Source organism: Girardinichthys multiradiatus, chromosome Y, assembly GCF_021462225.1.
Source record: "Girardinichthys multiradiatus isolate DD_20200921_A chromosome Y, DD_fGirMul_XY1, whole genome shotgun sequence".
NCBI classification, from domain to species: Eukaryota; Metazoa; Chordata; class Actinopteri; order Cyprinodontiformes; family Goodeidae; genus Girardinichthys; species Girardinichthys multiradiatus.
The window spans coordinates 26,622,172-26,644,297 of record NC_061818.1 but is presented as its reverse complement, the minus strand read 5'-3'; the positions used below and the strand labels follow the sequence as shown (position 1 = coordinate 26,644,297).

Genomic DNA, 22,126 nt, shown 5'->3' with positions numbered 1-22,126 from the left:
TTCATATATTTTTCAATGTTCTGATAATTTAAAGACCAATAATTGGGGTGATTAAATTCATAAACTCATTAGCCTATGCTCCTTAGCTGCATTAACGATGTTGTTGGTGTCACCAAATCATGTGGGTGCCTGATTAGGACATATATTAAAATAAAGTTGAATTCTAATTATTTGTGCCTGACTAAATATGCTTTTAGTCAGTTAACCATATTGAACCTCAGACCTCAGCATCTTTTATAAATAGCGAATGAGTGCAACAAATAACTTTCGCATTATGACGATTAGAAGCATGTGTTTGGCCTTTCCACTGTAGTTATCATCATATTTGCCTTTCTTTTTATATGGCATGACTCATTCTTCATTCTCCAGTCTGAGAAAGCCCCAGAATGTTTTTCTTCAATAGAACTTAAAGGATCAGATCAGTTTTTGGTCGGGTCCTCTACAGCTTGTGTATCTCATTTAATTGGTGTCGTGTCTCTGGGCTCAGTACGCTGGTCATGAAATGACACTTTGCAGTTGAGGACACTTCACGTCTGGGCTAGGGTAGTATTAAAGTCGTCACAGACTCAAACTCTCAAAATCTAACCTCTTCTTAGTGGTCAACTGTATCAAGAATGAGTCTACCTTCTGATGTCCACTGAGTAGCAAATTTAAAATTGGGAAGATTCTTAAAGAAATGTTGATGGGCAAACCCTGGCCCAATATAAAGGTTTGTTGCTGAGTTGGGTCCTTGGAATAATTAAACTTCAACCTTCATTTTGTAAAGTCTCTATGAGATGTATTTTGAAAGGTGAACAGAGTCACTTTTTTCATGCCTTGTATAGTTTCACTTGTAGAGTGGAATCTTGTTTTGAAAGATTGAGACTTTTATTTTGAAGAGTATGTGTAGGAATTATTTTGAAAGGTCAACAATCAATTTTACGTTTCTGGTTTAATTATTTTAGTACTACAGGGGCTTTTTGCTATAAGCTGCCCTAAGAAATGTTTAGAGGTTAATTTTAATGAATATTTGTAAACTTTTACTTTGAAAGTCCAAAATGCAAGGCCTGTTCATCGCTGTTGGCCAGAATATTCAACTGATTAAAAATGATTGACTTAATATAAACAAAACTTGTAATACAAAAATATTTATCAATATACAGGTCCTTCTCAAAATATTAGCATATTGTGATAAAGTTCATTATTTTCCATAATGTCATGATGAAAATTTAAAATTCATATATTTTAGATTCATTGCACACTAACTGAAATATTTCAGGTCTTTTATTGTCTTAATACAGATGATTTTGGCATACAGCTCATGAAAACCCAAAATTCCTATCTCACAAAATTAGCATATTTCATCCGACCAATAAAAGAAAAGTGTTTTTGATACAAAAAACGTCAACCTTCAAATAATCATGTACAGTTATGCACTCAATACTTGGTCAGGAATCCTTTTACAGAAATGACTGCTTCAATGCGGCGTGGCATGGAGGCAATCAGCCTGTGGCACTGCTGAGGTCTTATGGAGGTCCAGGATGCTTCGATAGCGGCCTTTAGCTCATCCAGAGTGTTGGGTCTTGAGTCTCTCAACGTTCTCTTCACAATATCCCACAGATTCTCTATGGGGTTCAGGTCAGGGGAGTTGGCAGGCCAATTGAGCACAGTGATACGATGGTCAGTAAACCATTTACCAGTGGTTTTGGCACTGTGAGCAGGTGCCAGGTCGTGCTGAAAAATGAAATCTTCATCTCCATAAAGCTTTTCAGCAGATGGAAGCATGAAGTGCTCCAAAATCTCCTGATAGCTAGCTGCATTGACCCTGCCCTTGATAAAACACAGTGGACCAACACCAGCAGCTGACACGGCACCCCAGACCATCACTGACTGTGGGTACTTGACACTGGACTTCTGGCATTTTGGCATTTCCTTCTCCCCAGTCTTCCTCCAGACTCTGGCACCTTGATTTCCGAATGACATGCAGAATTTGCTTTCATCCGAAAAAAGTACTTTGGACCACTGAGCAACAGTCCAGTGCTGATCTCTGTAGCCCAGGTCAGGCGCTTCTGCCGCTGTTTCTGGTTCAAATGCGGCACCTGTAGCCCATTTCCTGTACACGCCTGTGCACGGTGGCTCTGGATGTTTCTACTCCAGACTCAGTCCACTGCTTCCGCAGGTCCCCCAAGGTCTGGAATCGGCCCTTCTCCACAATCTTCCTCAGGGTCCGGTCACCTCTTCTCGTTGTGCAGCGTTTTCTGCCACACTTTTTCCTTCCCACAAACTTCCCACTGAGGTGCCTTGATACAGCACTCTGGGAACAGCCTATTCATTCAGAAATTTCTTTCTGTGTCTTACCCTCTTGCTTGAGGGTGTCAATAGTGGCCTTCTGGACAGCAGTCAGGTCGGCAGTCTTACCCATGATTGGGGTTTTGAATGATGAACCAGGCTGGGAGTTTTAAAGGCCTCAGGAATCTTTTGCAGGTGTTTAGAGTTAACTCGTTGATTCAGATGATTAGGTTCATAGCTCGTTTAGAGACCCTTTTAATGATATGCTAATTTTGTGAGATAGGAATTTTGGGTTTTCATGAGCTGTTTGCCAAAATCATCCGTATTAAGACAATAAAAGACCTGAAATATTTCAGTTAGTGTGCAATGAATCTAAAATATATGAATGTTAAATTTTCATCATGACATTATGGAAAATAATGAACTTTATCACAATATGCTAATATTTTGAGAAGGACCTGTATTAAGCTTTATTTATAGAGCACTTTGCACACAGTTGGGTGTAACACAAAGTGCTTTAGAAACACAAAGAGGGGCAGCTGAGTTAAGGCGCAGAAAAACCCCAGCAGAGAGCGAAGGCCTGTAGTGGCTTCTTTGGGAAATGCAGGAATGTGGGGAATGTGTTGACTTCACACACACGGGATGTGCATCCACCACCCCAATGTTGCTGTCTTGATTAGCCAGAATCAATAGAGTCTCTGTGGTTTTTATGTGTGTGTATAGGAGAGTATGTCAGTGTGTATGGCTGCAGCGTGGATGTGGCCCTAACCCCAGCACACATAAACACACCACCCCGGCAGCCAGATAGCCAACACCGACACAGAGACAACTCAGTGTGCAGCTGCTCTGCCAACATCTGATGCTCTGCAAGTGCCACATTTTTAAAATGCACTTCTAACATGCTTCAGATTGTTTCAAATGTCACATTTTTCTCTCATTAGGGAGAAGAGAACAACAGTCTTTTTATTACAGTAATTTTGTGTGGTTCATTTACAGTAAAAAGAAATATTGATCCATGATAATGATGAATTCCTTAATAAATCTTCAATTGATTAGCTAAGTTTGTTGTGGATAAAAATGCCTTGGATAAATTTGACAGGTTTTTTTTCTTAATTTCTTTTAAAGCTCACATCATTCTTATGAAGTTTGAAAAAACAGCTCTTATCCTCTAAATCAGACCACTCTCTAAAAGTTTTGTTTTTCTCTTCTTAAGGGATTTTCTTTGCTTTTTGACCACTTTTAGACAGATTAATGATTTGCTAAAAGCTGACACAGTACCCTGTATAACAACTGGAAATAAAATCACAGAAAAAAACTAAGCAAATCCCTCCAAAAACCCTCAAAAGGCCTTTGCAAAATTTTGAGAAATATTGATTAAAACATTTTAAATGATTACTAGAAAATTTGGTTCCCTGTCATATATAATTTAAAACCTTGATGCTGTACATGCAGATTGAACTCTGTCATATTTCCTCATCAGTTTATGGGTTTCTCAGTTATTAAATACCTTACAGATGTGTTTGTCTTAGCTTCTCCAGCAAAGTAACATTCTACATTAAGGACTAAAGTCTGAGTGCGTCTCTAGCAAAATGAATTTGACTTGTCCCATCATAGGGCTAACTGTCTACAGGTCCTTCTCAAAAAATTAGCATATTGTGATAAAGTTCATTATTTTCCATAATGTCATGATGAAAATGTAACATTCATATATTTTAGATTCATTGCACACTAACTGAAATATTTCAGGTCTTTTATTGTCTTAATACAGATGATTTTGGCATACAGCTCATGAAAACCCAAAATTCCTATCTCACAAAATTAGCATATTTCATCCGACCAATAAAAGAAAAGTGTTTTTAATACAAAAAACGTCAACCTTCAAATAATCATGTACAGTTATGCACTCAATACTTGGTCGGGAATCCTTTTGCAGAAATGACTGCTTCAATGCGGCGTGGCATGGAGGCAATCAGCCTGTGGCACTGCTGAGGTCTTATGGAGGCCCAGGATGCTTCGATAGCGGCCTTTAGCTCATCCAGAGTGTTGGGTCTTGAGTCTCTCAACGTTCTCTTCACAATATCCCACAGATTCTCTATGGGGTTCAGGTCAGGAGAGTTGGCAGGCCAATTGAGCACAGTGATACCATGGTCAGTAAACCATTTACCAGTGGTTTTGGCACTGTGAGCAGGTGCCAGGTCGTGCTGAAAAATGAAATCTTCATCTCCATAAAGCTTTTCAGTAGATGGAAGCATGAAGTGCTCCAAAATCTCCTGATAGCTAGCTGCATTGACCCTGCCCTTGATAAAACACAGTGGACCAATACCAGCAGCTGACACGGCACCCCAGACCATCACTGACTGTGGGTACTTGACACTGGACTTCTGGCATTTTGGCATTTCCTTCTCCCCAGTCTTCCTCCAGACTCTGGCACCTTGATTTCCGAATGACATGCAGAATTTGCTTTCATCGAAAAAAGTACTTTGGACCACTGAGCAACAGTCCAGTGCTGCTTCTCTGTAGCCCAGGTCTGGGGAATGCGGCACCTGTAGCCCATTTCCTGCACACGCCTGTGCACGGTGGCTCTGGATGTTTCTACTCCAGACTCAGTCCACTTCTTCCGCAGGTCCCCCAAGGTCTGGAATCAGCCCTTCTCCACAATCTTCCTCAGGGTCCGGTCACCTCTTCTCGTTGTGCAGCGTTTTCTGCCACACTTTTTCCTTCCCACCGACTTCCCACTGAGGTGCCTTGATACAGCACTCTGGGAACAGCCTATTCGTTCAGAAATTTCTTTCTGTGTCTTACCCTTTTGCTTGAGGGTGTCAATAGTGGCCTTCTGGACAGCAGTCAGGTCGGCAGTCTTACCCATGATTGGGGTTTTGAGTGATGAACCAGGCTGGGAGTTTTAAAGGCCTCAGGAATCTTTTGCAGGTGTTTAGAGTTAACTCGTTGATTCAGATGATTAGGTTCATAGCTCGTTTAGAGACCCTTTTAATGATATGCTAATTTTGTGAGATAGGAATTTTGGGTTTTCATGAGCTGTATGCCAAAATCATCCGTATTAAGACAATAAAAGACCTGAAATATTTCAGTTAGTGTGCAATGAATCTAAAATATATGAATGTTAAATTTTCATCATTACATTATGGAAAATAATGAACTTTATCACAATATGCAAATTTTTTGAGAAGGATCTGTAAATATCAGGTGTAGAATGGTACTTGGGAATATTTTGCTCCGACTTAGAAAATGTCTTGCAAAAGTATTCATACAAATTTTTTGAATTTTTGCACATTTTGTCACATTAAATCTATATCGGATTTATTCAGATTTTATGTGACAGACCAGCACAATGTAGCCTATCACTGTGAAATTTTAGAATGGAAGTTCCACATTTAAATAATGTATTATAAACAAAAATCTTCAGTGCCCTCTCATCCCCCTGAACTGAAAGGATGGGCAAGCCAGGCTAGCCAACAGGCTAATAGTATATCTGGAGGAGCTGCAGAGAACCACAGCTCAGGTGGAACAATCTGTTGTCAGGACACAATTAGTTGCACACTCCACTAAAATGGCTTTCATACAAGAGTGTCAAGAGGAAAACTGTCATTGATAGAAAGCCATACGACAGTCCCATTTGCTGTTTTCAAATACTGCACATCACCCTGAACAAAACATCCCCATAGTGAAGCATGGTGTTGGCGGGCTCATGCTGTGAAGATGCCTTTCTTAATCTGGGACAGAGAAGCTACTCAGAGTTAACTCAAAGATGGATGAAACTAAATTCTGAACAATGTTGTAAGAAAACATGTTAGAGGCTTCGAAAAACTTGAGACTGGGGTTGAGGTTCACCTTCCAGCAGGATAACCACCCCAAACATACAGTCAGAGCTACAGTGGAATGGTTTCAATGAAAGCATACTCATGTGTTAGAAGGACATATGATGTTGAAAATGTTAAAAATAACAGTTTGATGTGATGTGCCACCTTTTGTTGGCATATCTCATAAATTTTCATTGAAATACAATAAACTTTGGTTGTAACATGAAAAATTGCACGCGGTGCATAAATACGTTCACAAGGCACTGTTGTGTCCGCAATTTAGGCTCCCAGACAAAAGGAATTTACTCTTCACACAGACTTCAGACAGAAGAGTTAAAAATTTTAAGAAAGATAATAAAGAATATATTTTGTATTTATTGAGACTTATGTGATTTTAATACATACCGGTATATATTAAACATATATATGAAAGCTTTTATGAGACATTATCCCTATCCAGGGATAATTTTGGAATGCCTGAGCTGCATCTGCATTCAACTAATTATTTCTGTTTGTGAATGGTGAATTGGTGCTAAAGTCTGCGCCTACCAGACTGCCTCCTTACATTTGAATGAATGAATGTGTGATACCGTTGTCCACTCACGTGGCTCTCAGAGGCGCCTCTGGGGTGTACGGTCTGTTCAGCAAACACACCAGCACCAGGGTCCTCCGGAGTGGGGGGTCCTCCTGCAAGAAGCTTCAAATTCAGCAACCCAATAACAAGAGAGACGTTTTGGCTCAGAGGAAGCCCAGCAAACATGTAGCAAATGGCACTTTTATTTACTTGCCTGCACATCCCCTCCCCCAACAGCCTTCATTTACTGGGAGCTGTGATGCCTTTTTCAGGAGCCCCATGGCAACAGCAAGTCCTGTCAACAGAGGTAAAACTTTCTCATGACGTCACCAGAACTATGAAGCTCTATTTACTGTTATATTCCTAAAGTAACGCAAAACAGCAATCTCTTGATTTCAGATTATAACTGGCTGAAGGGATCAGCTTTTGGGTTTTCTCTGGTGTAGAGTGTAATAAATGGTATATTACATTTAGAACAGACAATTACAGAAATATTCAGAGACCTTAATAGCAAAAAGTATACCCCACCCACGTCCTATCTAGACATAATCTTGGCAATGAATGAGCGTGTTGTTTTGTGCTCCATACAACCTGTCATTTATCAACACTTGCTTCTGTCTGACTGAGACAATGCAATCTGCACAGGCCCTATTGCTCTCAGGCCTGTCAGTTGCACAGTTCAGAAAGGCAAATCTGCTGTTTGCACAGGCCAATGAGCACCAGTGGGTTTGCCTTGCTGCTTGACTCTTCCTTGGCAACTGGTCCCACCCTCTCTGGCCTCTGACCTGGGTTGAAGCCTTTGGATGAGAGGAGAAAAAATAGTTCCTGTCTAAATTTAGCCATTAGAAGTTGGAGCAGACAGGGCCATGCCCTCCGGCGCCTTAAGGAAACACGCATCTTTGGGCAATGTGAGGTGAAGCAGATCATCAGCCAATGGCAAAGACAAGCCCAGAGCGTGGTAGATCGTATTATTGGACATGTGAGGTTTCATGGATGTCCAGATGCTTGGAATAATAGGTTGTGTGACAGATAGGTAGGAAGTGAATCCTTAGAGTTTTACTAAGAAGCGGATGTGAGCTGTTTGCATTTAAACAAAGAATGATAGATGGATTTGTGGAGAAAGGAATCCGGTTCAAAAGAACAAAAAACATGCATTCTGTTACCATTGAGTTTGGACATTTTAGACATTTTATGCTTGTAAACTCAGCTTCTAGACTAAATATGACCTAAAATCATGTGTTAAAAATATCGTAATTGAGTGAGCTGCACAAGCATTCAAGCCCCTTCAATGTTTTCACATTTTTTTGTTAGAGCAGGTACATTACAGCCACAAACTGAAGTTTTTCATTGGAACTTTGTTAGAAAAATCTTGAAAGTTTGGAATGCATTTGTAAACAGATGACCTGGGTCATGGTTTGTCTCAACCAGCTTTGAACTTCGAGACACTGAAAACATTTTTCTCAACAAAATAGAACATGCTCAGTTAGATTATATTGTGTCCATGAGGAGAATTTTCCAAGTCTTAACTTACCTAAATAGGTCAGGGGCATTCTAACACATGAACATGATTTGATCTAAAATTAATGTAGCTCTTGCTGCATGTTTAGAGTCCTTATTCTTTTTGGGTTTTCTTTCAGGATTGGTCCCGAATTTAGCCCCATCTCGTCTACTCTAACGAACTTTCCTGTGCTTGCAAGGAAAGCATCCCTGAAAGCTTAATGTTGTCATCCCCATGTTTCACTGTGTGTTCATGGTGATGTGCAATGTTAATTTTCTGCAAAACAGAGAATTTTGCATGTAGGGCAAAAAGTTCAATTATGGTTTCATCTTCCACAAATTCAAAGCGTGGGATATTGTTTTATAACCTAACCTTGCTTAAAATTTCCTTCTAAAGTTATTCTTAACCTGCTTGGTATATACATTGGTGTTGATGGTGCTGTTTGTTTTAAAGATTACACACCAATGAGAGGCAATGGAATTTACTTATGGCTATCAAAGTAAAGGTGTTTGATTGAATACGTGAACAAATGCACAGCACACTTTTTAAGATTTGGGGGTTCACTTTCCAGCAGGACAATGACTTTAAATATATTGCTAGAGCTATAGTAGAAGGGTTTGGGTTAAATGATGCTCATGCATTACAATGGCCAAGTCAAACTCCAATTGAGAATCGGTGATGAGACTTCAAAATTTATGTTCACATGCACTCTCAATCCAATGCAACTGTACCTGAGCTATTTCGAAAAGAAGAATGAGTAAATATTTAAATCTCTAGATGTGCAAAGCTGGTAAAGACATGCCCAATTCTTAGCTGCAGCTACCAATTGCAAGTCCTTTGGAGACTGAATACAAATGCATGCCATACTTTTTAGATTATTGTTTGTAAAACATTTTGAAAACATATATAATTATTTTCCAGTGCATTGCATAAGTCCAAATAAAATACATTGACAGTTGTGGTTGTAACTTAAAATGTGAAAAAAAAAGAAATTCATGGGGAATGAATACTTTTTCAAAGGCACTGTGCAAATTTAAATCAGTGCCAAAAACCAAACACAAAACTATGAAGCATATTAATTCTCACTTCTGGATTATCAATCACCTAGTTCTTGCAGGGACACAAGGTTTTCATTAAAATTATTACCGCTTGTTAAACAGTGTGCTGAGTTCCTGAGCTATGGCAACAGTTATCAAGTGGACAAGTGTTGGCAACAGCTGAATGCTCATCAGGGAAAAGAATGGCTGAGGCAGGGGAAAGTAGAGCTGCAGGGGGTCACACTCTTAGATGCACACATGCATGCATGCATAACAGTTTAAAGGCACAGGTGACAGCATGTGACCTTCAATTAGAGGTGAGTAACCTGTTGGGTTACTCGAGACCCACTCGTGTTGCAGTGTCAAAGGCTGACCTCTTTACTTAGAACAGTAAATGACTAAAATCTTCAATCAGTTTTGTTTTGCAGCTTAATCTCTGGCAAAGCCAAAGCATAAAGAAAAAAAAAAACAGTTACCGCTAGAAATTATCTTTGGAGCTGTATTCTCAGGCTGCACCAGGTTTACTCAGTTGCAAACTGAGGAGAAAATGTTCCCTGGCGACATAATCAGTAGCTTTTAGTGGATTATCACTGCTCTGCTGTGGAATGCGTAACTTGCCGGAAATAGGAAATCAGTGAGGGATGGGCAGCAAAGATACAGATGGCACCCAAAGTTTGATGACAATAAAAATATTATAATTTGAGAACATGAGGCCATTTGAAAAACTAATGGTTCTTCTCAAACTGCAACACCTACTGAATTCTACTGAAATACTAAGTGAAGATGTTTCCACAAGCCACTCAATGGGCCAGTCTGTGATTTCTGCATATGTGTGTGCCAACTGGATGGGTTTTGCAGTATGTATGGAAATATATTCAGAGCTTTTTTAAGATCAACTGGACCAAAAGGTCCTATTCAGTAATTCCACAGTGTTTGTATTCCTTTAACTAAACGCTGGAGAGGTGTGGATAATGAGACTTTGCACACTGCTTTCTGGATACTTTCAAATAAAGAAATAATTCCTCGTGTTATTAGTGTCACACTGTTATGTTATATATATATACTAATAAATAGAAAACCTATTAAAATGAGACTTTTTACAACATTCTTTATTTACGTTTTATATTTAAAAACATTTAAAGGTACTGTGGTGAATGCAGTTTTATGGGACTCTGAAAATCCATAAGCTTTCAGAGTTTCAACATGTGTTTTGACCATGTTAATATTTTTATCCTTGTGAACCCATTAAACATATTTTTCTGTTCTAATTATCTCATTTATAAGAGTTAATTTATGGAAGTAAAAAGATCTCTGTTACAGCCAATTTATTTCATTCTTGACTCACTAGTTAATTGTAATATCAGTAAAATTAAATGCAAAAACAAAAGGGCGAAAAATGACATTGTGGTTGCTGTTCATCTTAAATGGAATTGGGAATGAACACACATTATTATTATTATTACTATATTATAGTAAGAAAAAAGTGTAAAATAATGACCAAAGATTAATATTTCAGTCATCACAGCAAAGGCTACTTTAAGGAATCTAAAATATGAAACATATTTAAAGTTCTTTTACAATTTAGTGTTTGCCACATTATTGCATATGTGTTCATTCACAGTATTGATGCCTATATTTATATATACCAGATGAGCCTTTGAAGGTGGTGGTGTTACAGTGTGGCCAGTTATGTCTGGTCAATGCAGAACTGCCCTACACTTTGTGAATCGTACAGTGACAAGCCCATACTACCTGAATAAATTGTGCCTTTGCATGAACAACGCAGGCCTAATTTCATCTTCATGGAGGACAATGCTCCAGTTCATCGAGGTCTCCTCATTAGAGAATGGCTGCTGGAGGCCGTGGTACCAATAAAGTGGCCTGCACTTTCTCCACATCTGAATCCCATAGAAAACCTGTGAGATCAGCTAAGCCGCCGTTTAGAGGCTCGTAAATCTGTACCCCAGAACTTCAGTGGCCTGAGGTCATGTGCCCAAGGGCACATGAAACAATATTGAGATATTGACCTTTTTTGTTGTGGTATACCCACCACTGTTGTTAGCTTTTGTTTCAATAAATTGTTTGAGATGAGGAAATAACTACTGCATGCTTCTGCTTGTAGCGTGAATTATTTCCATTTTCAATCATTTTCACCCAAAAGCCAAATATCCCAAACTTCTGTAAGTAGTGTACATAAATATGAATATCTTTTTGAAATTTTACATAACAGAGGTTAAAATGTCTGATCAAATACACTAATTATTTTACACAAGTTAATAAACAAACAAATGATTTTTTGGAACCAAGCAATTCAATACTGTTCCTTTAATTTATACTGTTACAACAAATGTTATTTTATTGCCATTTCTAAGACAGACAAGCCATATTCATATCTAACAACATAATCTGCATACCTCCACCACCCAACGTAGGGTGACTGATGCAAAATATGAAAAGCACCAACAAAATTTTAGGGATTCTTTGCAACTTTTTGGGCTAACAAACACACATACACACACACACACACACACACACACACACACACACACACACACACACACACACTCAACTGAAAACATATCCTCATTGGCAGAGATAATTAATTAGAATTCAATTTGGGTCAAATTCAGTTCAAATTAGTCCAACTCCACCCAATTCAATCGAAACACAGACAATTGGACATACAATCCCATATAATCCAAATTATAATACAATACAAAAAGTTTCAGATGATCAGTCAATGCAATTTGCTTAAAAAAATATAGTTTAAGGAAGCCCAAACAAATGAATCTGTTAATTGACAATCCCTCAGTAAGCATATGGCAACAGTGGAGAGAAACAACTCATTTTCAACAGGAAGAAACCTCCAGCAGAACCTGATTCATTAAGAGTGTCCATCTACCGTGACCGGCTGGGGGATTACAGGATGGAAGGGATTCACTGAAAAAAACAACTGAAGCACTGAGGCAGGAGAACTTTCTATGGGAATGAAAAACAGATTACACAGATTTAATGGCAGCAATAACATTCCATCCTTAGGGTCAATAAGAATCAGTTATGCAGTGGTAGAAGCTCTTGCATTTGCAAATAAATAATTTGACAACATTTATTAGATTTATATAAAAATGTGATAAAAGGCAAGTTGGGTTTCTTTCCCCATAAAATCAGTTTTTATTGGAAAATAAAAATCGAAGGAAACTTTGAAGAACAGTTTGTGGAACATGTGGAATTAAACTTTATAGGTCCATATTTTTAGAAAAAATAATTTTTTGCTTACTTCATCCTACAAATATATAACACTTCATGCAAAATTTAGTTTAATAACTGAAAATCCTGTAAACACATCTATTTTTTTTATAAATGTAGGCCAAAGTTTTTTTCTTTATGATAGTTTTGTAAGTTTTGTTACTAATTTACATAAAGCGTTAAGATCAGAAAAGTTATTTGTAAAATCACAGCGACTTAATGAACTTACTGATTTGAAAAGGTGGCTGTGTGAAACTTTTTTCATTTAAAGCCACAAAAGCAAGATAAATACTACAGCAGCAGACTGGCAATGAGCCTGGGTATTTCCCATAACTTTGCCGCCCTCTGCAGGATGCATTAAGCCCTGCAACATTTACATTTTTACTGAGTTTTGCCACGACCCTACAGAGAATGAATAACAATGTTGAATGAGTTCGACATACATTTTCAGGTCGACTCTCCACTGATGAATTGGGTTATGCACAGCATTAACCCACAGCCTAAGCCATAATGACAGTGCAGTGTGCATGCAGGAAACAGACATTATATATAAAGTTTTGCAGCAGTCCCAGAGAGACTACTCGCATTTCCATCCGTGGTGAAGCGTAGATTCATGCTGTAGTCATAACAAAGTCTGAATAAGACTGACACAGCATAATGAAAGGGTTAGGAGATAATTTTTTCTGCAGACAAACAGCCCAAAGACTGATGAATGACTTGGTGTTGTCTAATGTTTCTGTGTAAACTCTGTGTTAGTAGAGTTAAACATTAATTTAAGTCCATGGAAGGGTATCCATAGCTACACAGCAAAATATACAAAGAGAAGAATGCTTCTGTGCTCCTTATACAGAAAAGTGGAAGCAAATGTCAGATTTAGGAAGGTTTTGTTCTGAATGATTTATCAGTTTATGCTCACTACAAATTTGTGAATAAGTATCAAAGTACCAACTGGAGCATTGATGAATGTAAATGCAGAGCAGTCATACATGCTACATCCTTGTTACTACACTTGTTAAAGAGATTCAGGTATTGTTTAACAAGTTGATTGTGTTTTATTATTAAGATGGCTGTCACAAACAATGTGCTTATGCCTACATACTGAGCCTTTGGGGAGTTGCACAGAGGAAGCAAGAACATTTGTGCTTTAAATAATAAATAACAAAATATTTGGTCTCAGAACCAGCAATATGCCAAAAATGAATTATCGAAAGAAGTATCCAGCTTTTGAAATGTTGAACCCATTTTCAGTGGCACAAAAAATGCAGCAAAAAATAAAGTATTCTAGGATTATGTCAAATTAATTCACCATGACTCCTGAAGCAGATCTGCAGAAAAGATCCAGTCAGAGGTGACTCTTAGATGAATGGGTGAGCCTTTCATTCTGCCCCTAGGTTTTACACTTCTAATGGTGTAATGTCGACCTAAAGCCAAAAGATTCCCTTCTTTTGAGTTTCCACAAATATGATAAAGTAATCTCTTGTCAGTGTACACTTTTAAGGTTTTGGTTTGACCAGTTCAAGTATTTTGAGCTGTAAATAATAAAATCAGCAAATAATAAAAAAATGTCGGATGTTTACAAATTGAACAAATTATTTACATAATATTTTTATATAAAAAAGTCAATATTGTTGCATTATTACATTGATAAATTACATATGATGTACAGTAGATTATTAACAATTTGAGTACTTTATTGTAGTAGTTTTCAACACTATTGCTTTGCAGGTTCCTTGGTTCAAATTCCAGCGGCGGAGTCTCCAGTGTACAGTTTTCTTGATCTCACCCATGTATGTTTTTTTACTGTGGCTTTCTCTCTCAGTAGAATGTGATTGTTAGGCTCATTGGTCCTGTGATGGACTTCATGCATTGTGGCATGTTAATTTCAAGGAGGAATACAAACATTGCAGAACTATGTCACTTCTTATCTTGAAGTTGTTAGATATGGGCAACAGGCCAACCAGCCGACAGTCTTCAGCACAGCTTGTCAGTCTGCTGAAACGTTGCCATCTACTGGTCAAGGTCTAGGTAACCTAATATTCCAAGTCAACTCACAAATAAACATATATGCATGCATAAATAACAAATAAAACTCCAAAGACTTTGGAGGCTATTATTTGTGTTTTATTAGCATCTTCTGAGCACAGAGTAAACATTTTCTACTTAGTAATAGATTATATACTGACCAGAACACAAGTTAGTATCATTTTTAAGTACTTTCCTTTGCCACAATTCAAAAGCTTTAAGGAACATTATATTAAAAATAATATTATGGACATCCTAAGATTTTCTGTCTTTACAAACAGCAACTGTTTGTTTCTTTCAGTTCTTAAGTTTTAATTTAAAGGGTTAAAATAAGTACAATACTTTGATGTAATGAACAAACTATAATCTTTCAAGTGAGTAGCTATCTAGTGAGGGTGAATATAAGTTAATTATTACACATGCTGCAATTAAACCCAACCAGAGTGAACCAGCAGTTTTGTAGAGCACACACTACTACCCAGACAGATTCTTATTGCATTCCTGTCCACATTACCGTGATACTGAAGCGCAATGTCTGCAAGGATTTCTTCCTCGCTGCTCAGGGTCTGTGCTTACAGTTTCCGATGTTTGGATGGCCTCAAAAGCTGCAGGATGTGGAAACCAGGAGCAGCAGCTTTGTCTCGGTAAGTTACTCTTAAACCTCTTCAAATAGGAAATCATGTTACTGATATCCTTTGGCTGTAAAAATCAAGCTGTTTAAGTCCTACCCTACCAGAAGGCGTGGGAAATAGTGGAAAAAATGATCATTTGTGTCCATCAGCTCAGATATTTAAAACTAGATTTTTATTGACATGTGAATCAGAAAATCAGTTTGTTAACTCTCATTTTCCAAGTTTTCTTTCTTAGAAATCTTTGGAACTGCAGTAAATCAAAAAACTGAAATGACAGGTCACAGGTCTGTGAACTTTATATTTGCCAGGTCTCTCCATGTAGACAGTCCTCCTTATAAACCATCCCTGACCACCAGCTACGTCCATGGCACCTCTTCATATTCATTGCTTCCCCTGACTGTAGGCGAGAGCCTGGAAGCAACGGTCCAACGCTATCCTGACCGTGAAGCTGTGGTCTTTCTACAGGATGGCATCAGGAAAACGTTTGCTGAGTTTCAGAAAGATATGTGTTTCAGATTTGATGTATTTTGCTTAGATTTTTGCAATCCTGCATGTGTTAAGTCCCTCTCTGCACTTTTTTGAACAAGGTGGACATGGCTGCTGCAGGCTTGCTTGCGCTTGGCTTGAAGAGAGGTGATTGACTGGGGATTTGGGCTCCAAACATATATGAATGGATCATTTTCCAGTTTGCTTCAGCTAAGGCTGGAATTATCCTGGTCAGTCTAGGAACTGTCTGAATTTATAAACCAGGTGGACATTGAACCTTTCAGTGCCTTAGAGGAGGGCTGAGCTGTGCTGAATTGTAGACATCTACACTAGTACTTGGTAAAAAAAAATAAATAAATAAAAATCCCTTGGCAAGGTGTGCCCAACAACAAGGTTTTGTAGCAATTAACTTCTAGCTTAACTGTAGGTGGGGTGTTTTTTTGACAAATTGTTCTCAACAGAAATTGTAAAGTGCTTTAAATGGTTTTGAAAAGGTAATGATCTTAAACATACATATTTTTACACTGACTACAGCATAAACATTTCACTATACTGACCAATACTGTTGATTAATGCCATAAGGTGATATTAATTTAAAATGATCCTCTATTCCACAGACTGTGCTCTTGAGATTGTCCAAATGAAATGTCTATGAAGAAGCCATGAGAAATAAAAAAAAATAAATAAATTAAACTTAAATTCTAAGTAATTAATAATTAGTTTCTGCTAAGGTAAACTTCTAAACAGAATATAACTTTGTCCTTTTCCCCTGGTAAAAATATTTCAGTGCCCTTGATAACTGCTCTCATCCTGTTCTTATCATCAACCTTTAGGACACTCTCGCTCTGAAAAAGCAAACATAATAATCACTTCATACTACCAAGTATCTATAGTAGATAATAATAAACACTGTCTTTCATGTGCTTTTGAGAGCTGAGTGAGTAAAGTACAAGTATTATGAAGAGGAGAACGATGAGTGGCTGCAGAGATGGAATAAAGAGCCGTAAAGATGGACACCATGATGCATCTCTAACCAGCTAAACGCACAAAGTACAAGAACTGTGCATCAATTGAGTCACTGAAAAAATTTCATCCACAGGGTTTAAAATCCAATTACATTGTTTTTATTCATAGAGGTGTTCTCAATATGGTTTTTCGGATTGCTTACAATTTTGAAGAGGAACAGTTACATCTCCAACAGCCTTCCAGCCTCAGAATAAACTCTCTGGGCAGACTGCACCTGTGTGAGCCACTGCTGGCAGCCGAGGGAAAGAGACCTGACAGAGGCTTGAGCAAGTCGCCCAAGCTGGTTCTCAGAAGTAAATGGTGTCTGACCCACTTGGAGATCCCAAGGCTCATTGTTAGGCTCATTGGTCCTGTGATGGACTTCATGCATTGTGGCATGTTAATTTCAAGGAGGAATACAAACATTGCAGAACTATGTCACTTCTTATCTTGAAGTTGTTAGATATGGGCAACTGGCCAGCCAGCCGACAGTCTTCAGCACAGCTTGTCAGTCTGCTGAAAAGTCGCCATCTACTGGTCAAGGTCTAGGTAACCTAATATTACAAGTCAACTCACAAATAAACATATATGCATGCATAAATAACAAATAAAACTCCAAAGACTTTGGAGGCTATTATTTGTGTTTTATTAGCATCTTATGAGCACAGAGTAAACATTTTCTGCTTAGTAATAGATTATATGATAAGGTTTTTTTTAAACCCAACCTCTTGGCCTTCCTCTATTGGGATACCAACCGAACATATTCTTCTCATTCCTTTTATGTGATTAGGTGGCCTTAAAAAGAGGAATTTACTCTTCAAATAATCTGATTTGTATTTAATAAAAATGAGATTTAAATGAATTTTAATACATACTGTTGCTACCTGTGCATCCTGTGTAAGCTTTAGAAGTAAGACATTTGTATAAATGTATCCCACTTCGTTACAGTTTTGGTTTCCTGTTGCAGACCCAGTTTTTAAGCAAAAAGGTATAAGTTTCTAGTATGTCAGGGCTTCCAAAAACATAACCTTAGCGTATATTAAAAGATGTGTATTCCATAACCAGGTTTGACATGTGTCTGAGATCAGTACCCTGTTGGGTGAAGTTTTAAACATCAAGTTGTGAAATTTATGAATAAAATGAAATAATTTATTCCATGTGCATTGTTTAGTGGACCAGTAGCACAGGCAGCAAAACAGCTGTACAGAATGATGCTGCCACCACTATGCTAGACAGTGTGTACAGCATTCTTTAATCTAGAGACTTATCATTCTTCCCCGAAACATTTTGTCATTGAAGTAAAATATCTCAGTCTTTGTCAGGCCATAACACTTTTCTACAGAAGTCCTTTGGCTTGTCCACATGGGCAGCTGCTAATACCCATCGATTTTTAAAGGAGTCGAGTTTTGAGCAGAGGCTTCTCTCTCTGTCAGCATCATCTCAGTCCACAGTGATGAGAAACTGCTTTCCCTTTGGAAAGTGACACTGGTTTTCCACGGGTTTCTAGGTCATGGTACGCTAGAATGAAGGTGCTTTCTGGACTGTTTCTGATCATTTTGACCAACTATTGTTCATCTGATGGAGATGTAGTGGATCAGATGGTTGATACTTGGACACAGTTTCATATTCCAGCAGAAAACAGATCTCAACAGATCTCAAACACACATCAATACAGTTTTGTGAATAAATAAAAAAGAAAATGCTTACATTGAGCTTTCAAAATGGCACAGAGATGAAACCTGTTGACCTGCCTACCAATTTAAATAAACTCTACTAATAAGCAGTTAACTATCCCACCATAAACATGCCAGAAGACATCTGATGACTACAAGATGTGTGTCTTGGGATGTATGTACATATTTGAGCATGTATAATCTTGACCATGTGTGGAAGAAAGAACAAACACAACAAAGTCCCCCAAATTCTGTTTGTAAAGATCATTAAAATGGTTTGTTGGATAATCTTTCCATCCCTGAAAACCTCGTTGTCGTACCTACAGGTGTCACTGAACCCAGCTTATCAAGTGGAGGAGGTGGAGATTACACTGCAAAAGGTAGTTGGTCACATAACTGCGACACAAAATAAAATACAACAAACATCTTAGGAAATACATGCAGCATGGATTCTTTGAAACAAATAATCTGTAAATAATGTAACAATCTAGATTTGCTGTTTGTAGGTCCAGTGTAAAGCAGTGTTGTGTCCAACCAGCTTTAGAAGGCAGAACTATTGTGAGATGCTGCAAGAGATCTGTCCAGGAATCGATTCAATGCTGCCTGGCATGATCAAAAGCTCCAGGTTTGACACAATCACATGTTTTGTTAATGTTCTTCCACTGTTGGAGCTTAAGGATTAATAGACCTGAGATCAACGGTGTCCAAACCTTCTGCCACGTGGGCCAAGATTGTCAAATTGAAAGTACTCTAGGCCACAAAACGTTGTTTGCATTATTATTTCAAAATAAAAATGCGACAAAATCTTTTTTGTTTACCTGCTTAATAGTTAACTAAAAATGCAATATTTTAATGAAATAAACAAAGTAGTCTGATTTTTGTATACACATCAGGAAATCATTGTAAATCTGAAATATGAAAAGAGTCTTGCATATTTGCCTTATTTAAAAAAAAAAGGCATAACATTACATACTTTTTCTGGTTGATTGTTGTCTATTTCTTTGTCGAGAAAGGTTTTTGTTTATTTTAGCAACAAAATCAGAATTTGGCCACACATCCAATTCACTGGATGTTTGTGGTTCAAACAAAAGCAAAAAAGAGGTTAATAAAATCTACTTTGTGTTGATTTCAATTTGTCAGTGAAAATCTCAACCTACAAAATGAAAATATAAGTTAAATTGCACTAACAGCCTTTGCTGGCCACACAAAACCACTTCAATGATGATCTGTTTCGGGATCTCCCAGGGTGCCAGAGTTGCGTATAATCATTCTGACCGACAGCAGACAGCCAGGAATGCTCCATGTGGACAATGTGATGCAAGCAGGGGAGAGTCTGCACTACAAACAGCTGATGGACCTGCAGAGCCAGCTGTCTTTTGATGATGCCATTAACATCCAGTTCACTTCAGTAATTTTCATTATAAGATCTTTTTCATGTGCCGTATAATATAATATGTATTGATTTAGATGCATTTTTTCTTCTTTTTTTTACTGGCACTAGGGTACCACTGGGAAACCAAAGGGAGCCACTCTTTCTCACCACAATATTGTAAATAATGCATATTTTGTGGGCTATGATTACAGAGTAAGTCCAACGTTGTCTGTCAGACATGTTGAAAAACACAGTTTGATTTATATAATGGTGTATTTATTATTCACCGCCAGCCTCAGTTGCGAATGTGTGTGCCCGTGCCTATGTACCACTGCTTCGGTTCTGTGATGGGAGGGATGTGCATGGCGGTTCATGGCATCACACTGGTGTTCCCTTCTTCTGCTTACAACAGTTGTGCCAATTTAGAGGTCATCCAGAATGAAAAGTATGTTCCTCGAAGTATCTATGACCTCCAGTAACAATAACTGTCACTGATTGCTGTTTTTATCTTTCTCCTTTTTAAGCTGCAACTTTGTCTATGGCACTCCCACTATGTACACTGACCTGCTCAGACGTGATTTACAAAAGTATAACTTGTCATCAGTTGAAGCTGGTAAGAGACTTAAAAGTCAAGATTAGTATGTTTTGTTGAATTTGGTGTGAAGTATTTTCTTTGCTTCAAGGGCTTATGGGAGGTTCTCCGTGCCCTCCTGAGATCCTGAGGAAGCTAATATCAGAAATTAACATGAAAGAGATAACGGTGAGCATAAAATATTTAATGCACGACATAGTCAAACAGCTCCTGAGTGTCCATTAAGTTAATCTTTTCACAGATTATATACGGATCCACTGAAAACAGCCCTCTTACATTTCTTGGGTTCCCACAAGACAACAATGAGCTGAAGATCAATACTGTCAGGTGTATCATGTGTCACACTGAGGTATGCCCTTCTTTGCATCTATCCACTTCCAGTTCCCACTTAATCTTTTCAGGGGTCAAGAGGTGAGGAGGATACACCATGGACAGGTCACCAGTCCATCAGAGGGCAATACAGAATCAACCATGCCTGCACATACTCACATTTAAGGACAATTTATGGATGCCAATTACCCCAACATGCATGTGTTGGTCATTGGGAAGAAGATGGAAAACATAAAGGACATTTCTGGTGCTAAAATCAGCACAGTACAACCTGTCTTATTTTCCCACTCTAATAAGGTGCTTAAATATGTGTGTTAAGGCCAAGGTAGTGGACCCCAGCACAGGCCAGATTGTCTCTTTGGGTGCTTCAGGGGAGCTGATGATCAGAGGTTACTGTGTGATGCTCGGGTACTGGGATGATCTTCAGAAAACCAGAGAAGTCATAGCTGAAGATCGCTGGTATAGGACTGGGGGAGATAGATTTTTAATGCAGAGATTTTTTTGGAGTAATTTTAGAGATGCTTCTAAGTTAGGGGTTCTTGATGAAAATGCTGTGTTTATTCGGTGACACAGCCAGCCTGAACAGTCTGGGATACTGCCGCATCGAGGGACGCATTAAGGAACTGATCATTCGCGGAGGGGAGAACATTTACCCTGCTGAGATAGAGCAGTTTCTCCACAAGCATCAAAAAGTTCTGGAGGTGCAGGTGAGATAAAAAAAAAAGCACAGCAGTGGAGTATTTTTTTTTTTTTTTATCAAACTCATAATAAAAAGAAAAACAAATTGCCTGAGGGGAAGCTGTTTTTGTAAAAATATTACATTCTTTATCATTATAAAACAACTAGAGATAGTGATGTAATGCTCTGCTTTCCAGGTGGTTGGAGTGAAAGATGAGAGGCTGGGCGAGCAGGTGTGTGCCTGCATTAGGCTCAGGGCCGGCCAAACCTCAACTGCAGAGGAGATAAGGGACTTTTGCAAAGGCAAGGTAGGAAGAGATAATGGACATACAGTACTTACAGAAAGGCCAAGACTATTTAAAATTATTTAAAAAAAGTATGCAATCATGCATGTTTTTTCTTTTCCTCAGATTTCTCACTTTAAGATTCCATACTATGTGATCTTTGTAGACAGCTACCCTCTAACCGTCTCCGGGAAGGTAGGAGGGCTGTTTTAATTTCAGCATTGAGAAATACAACTGCCATAATTCATGCAGAATTCCTAAAGAAAGTATGTTCTGTTTCTCTAGATCAAGAACATATTGAAGGAGGAAATGGAGAAGAAATTGGGTCTTTGATTTTTGGATCTTAAAAGGAAGTCATTGTAAAGTACGAAGTAAACTGAAACTGAACTATGTATCTCAATAATTTATGCCCTATTTTAATTGTTGTTGGTATATTTATGCAGCCTACTGATTAATTATTACCCTGGGGAACAACAATTCTTTTAAAAACAATGGTAACTGAACAATTAATTTTTATTTTAATTGTCCTTCAATACTGAAAATTATTCAATAAATCAATGGAATAATAAATTAAAGTCTGGGAAAATGACAATAAGTGCTTGGTGACGTTT

General features: G+C 38.1%; 1 pseudogene; it reads left to right on the top strand.

The window, feature by feature from the left end:
- Nucleotides 1-14,962: 14,962 nt before the first annotated feature.
- On the top strand, nt 14,963-22,104 carry LOC124864857 (annotated as a pseudogene).
- The last annotated feature ends 22 nt before the right edge of the window (nt 22,105-22,126 follow it).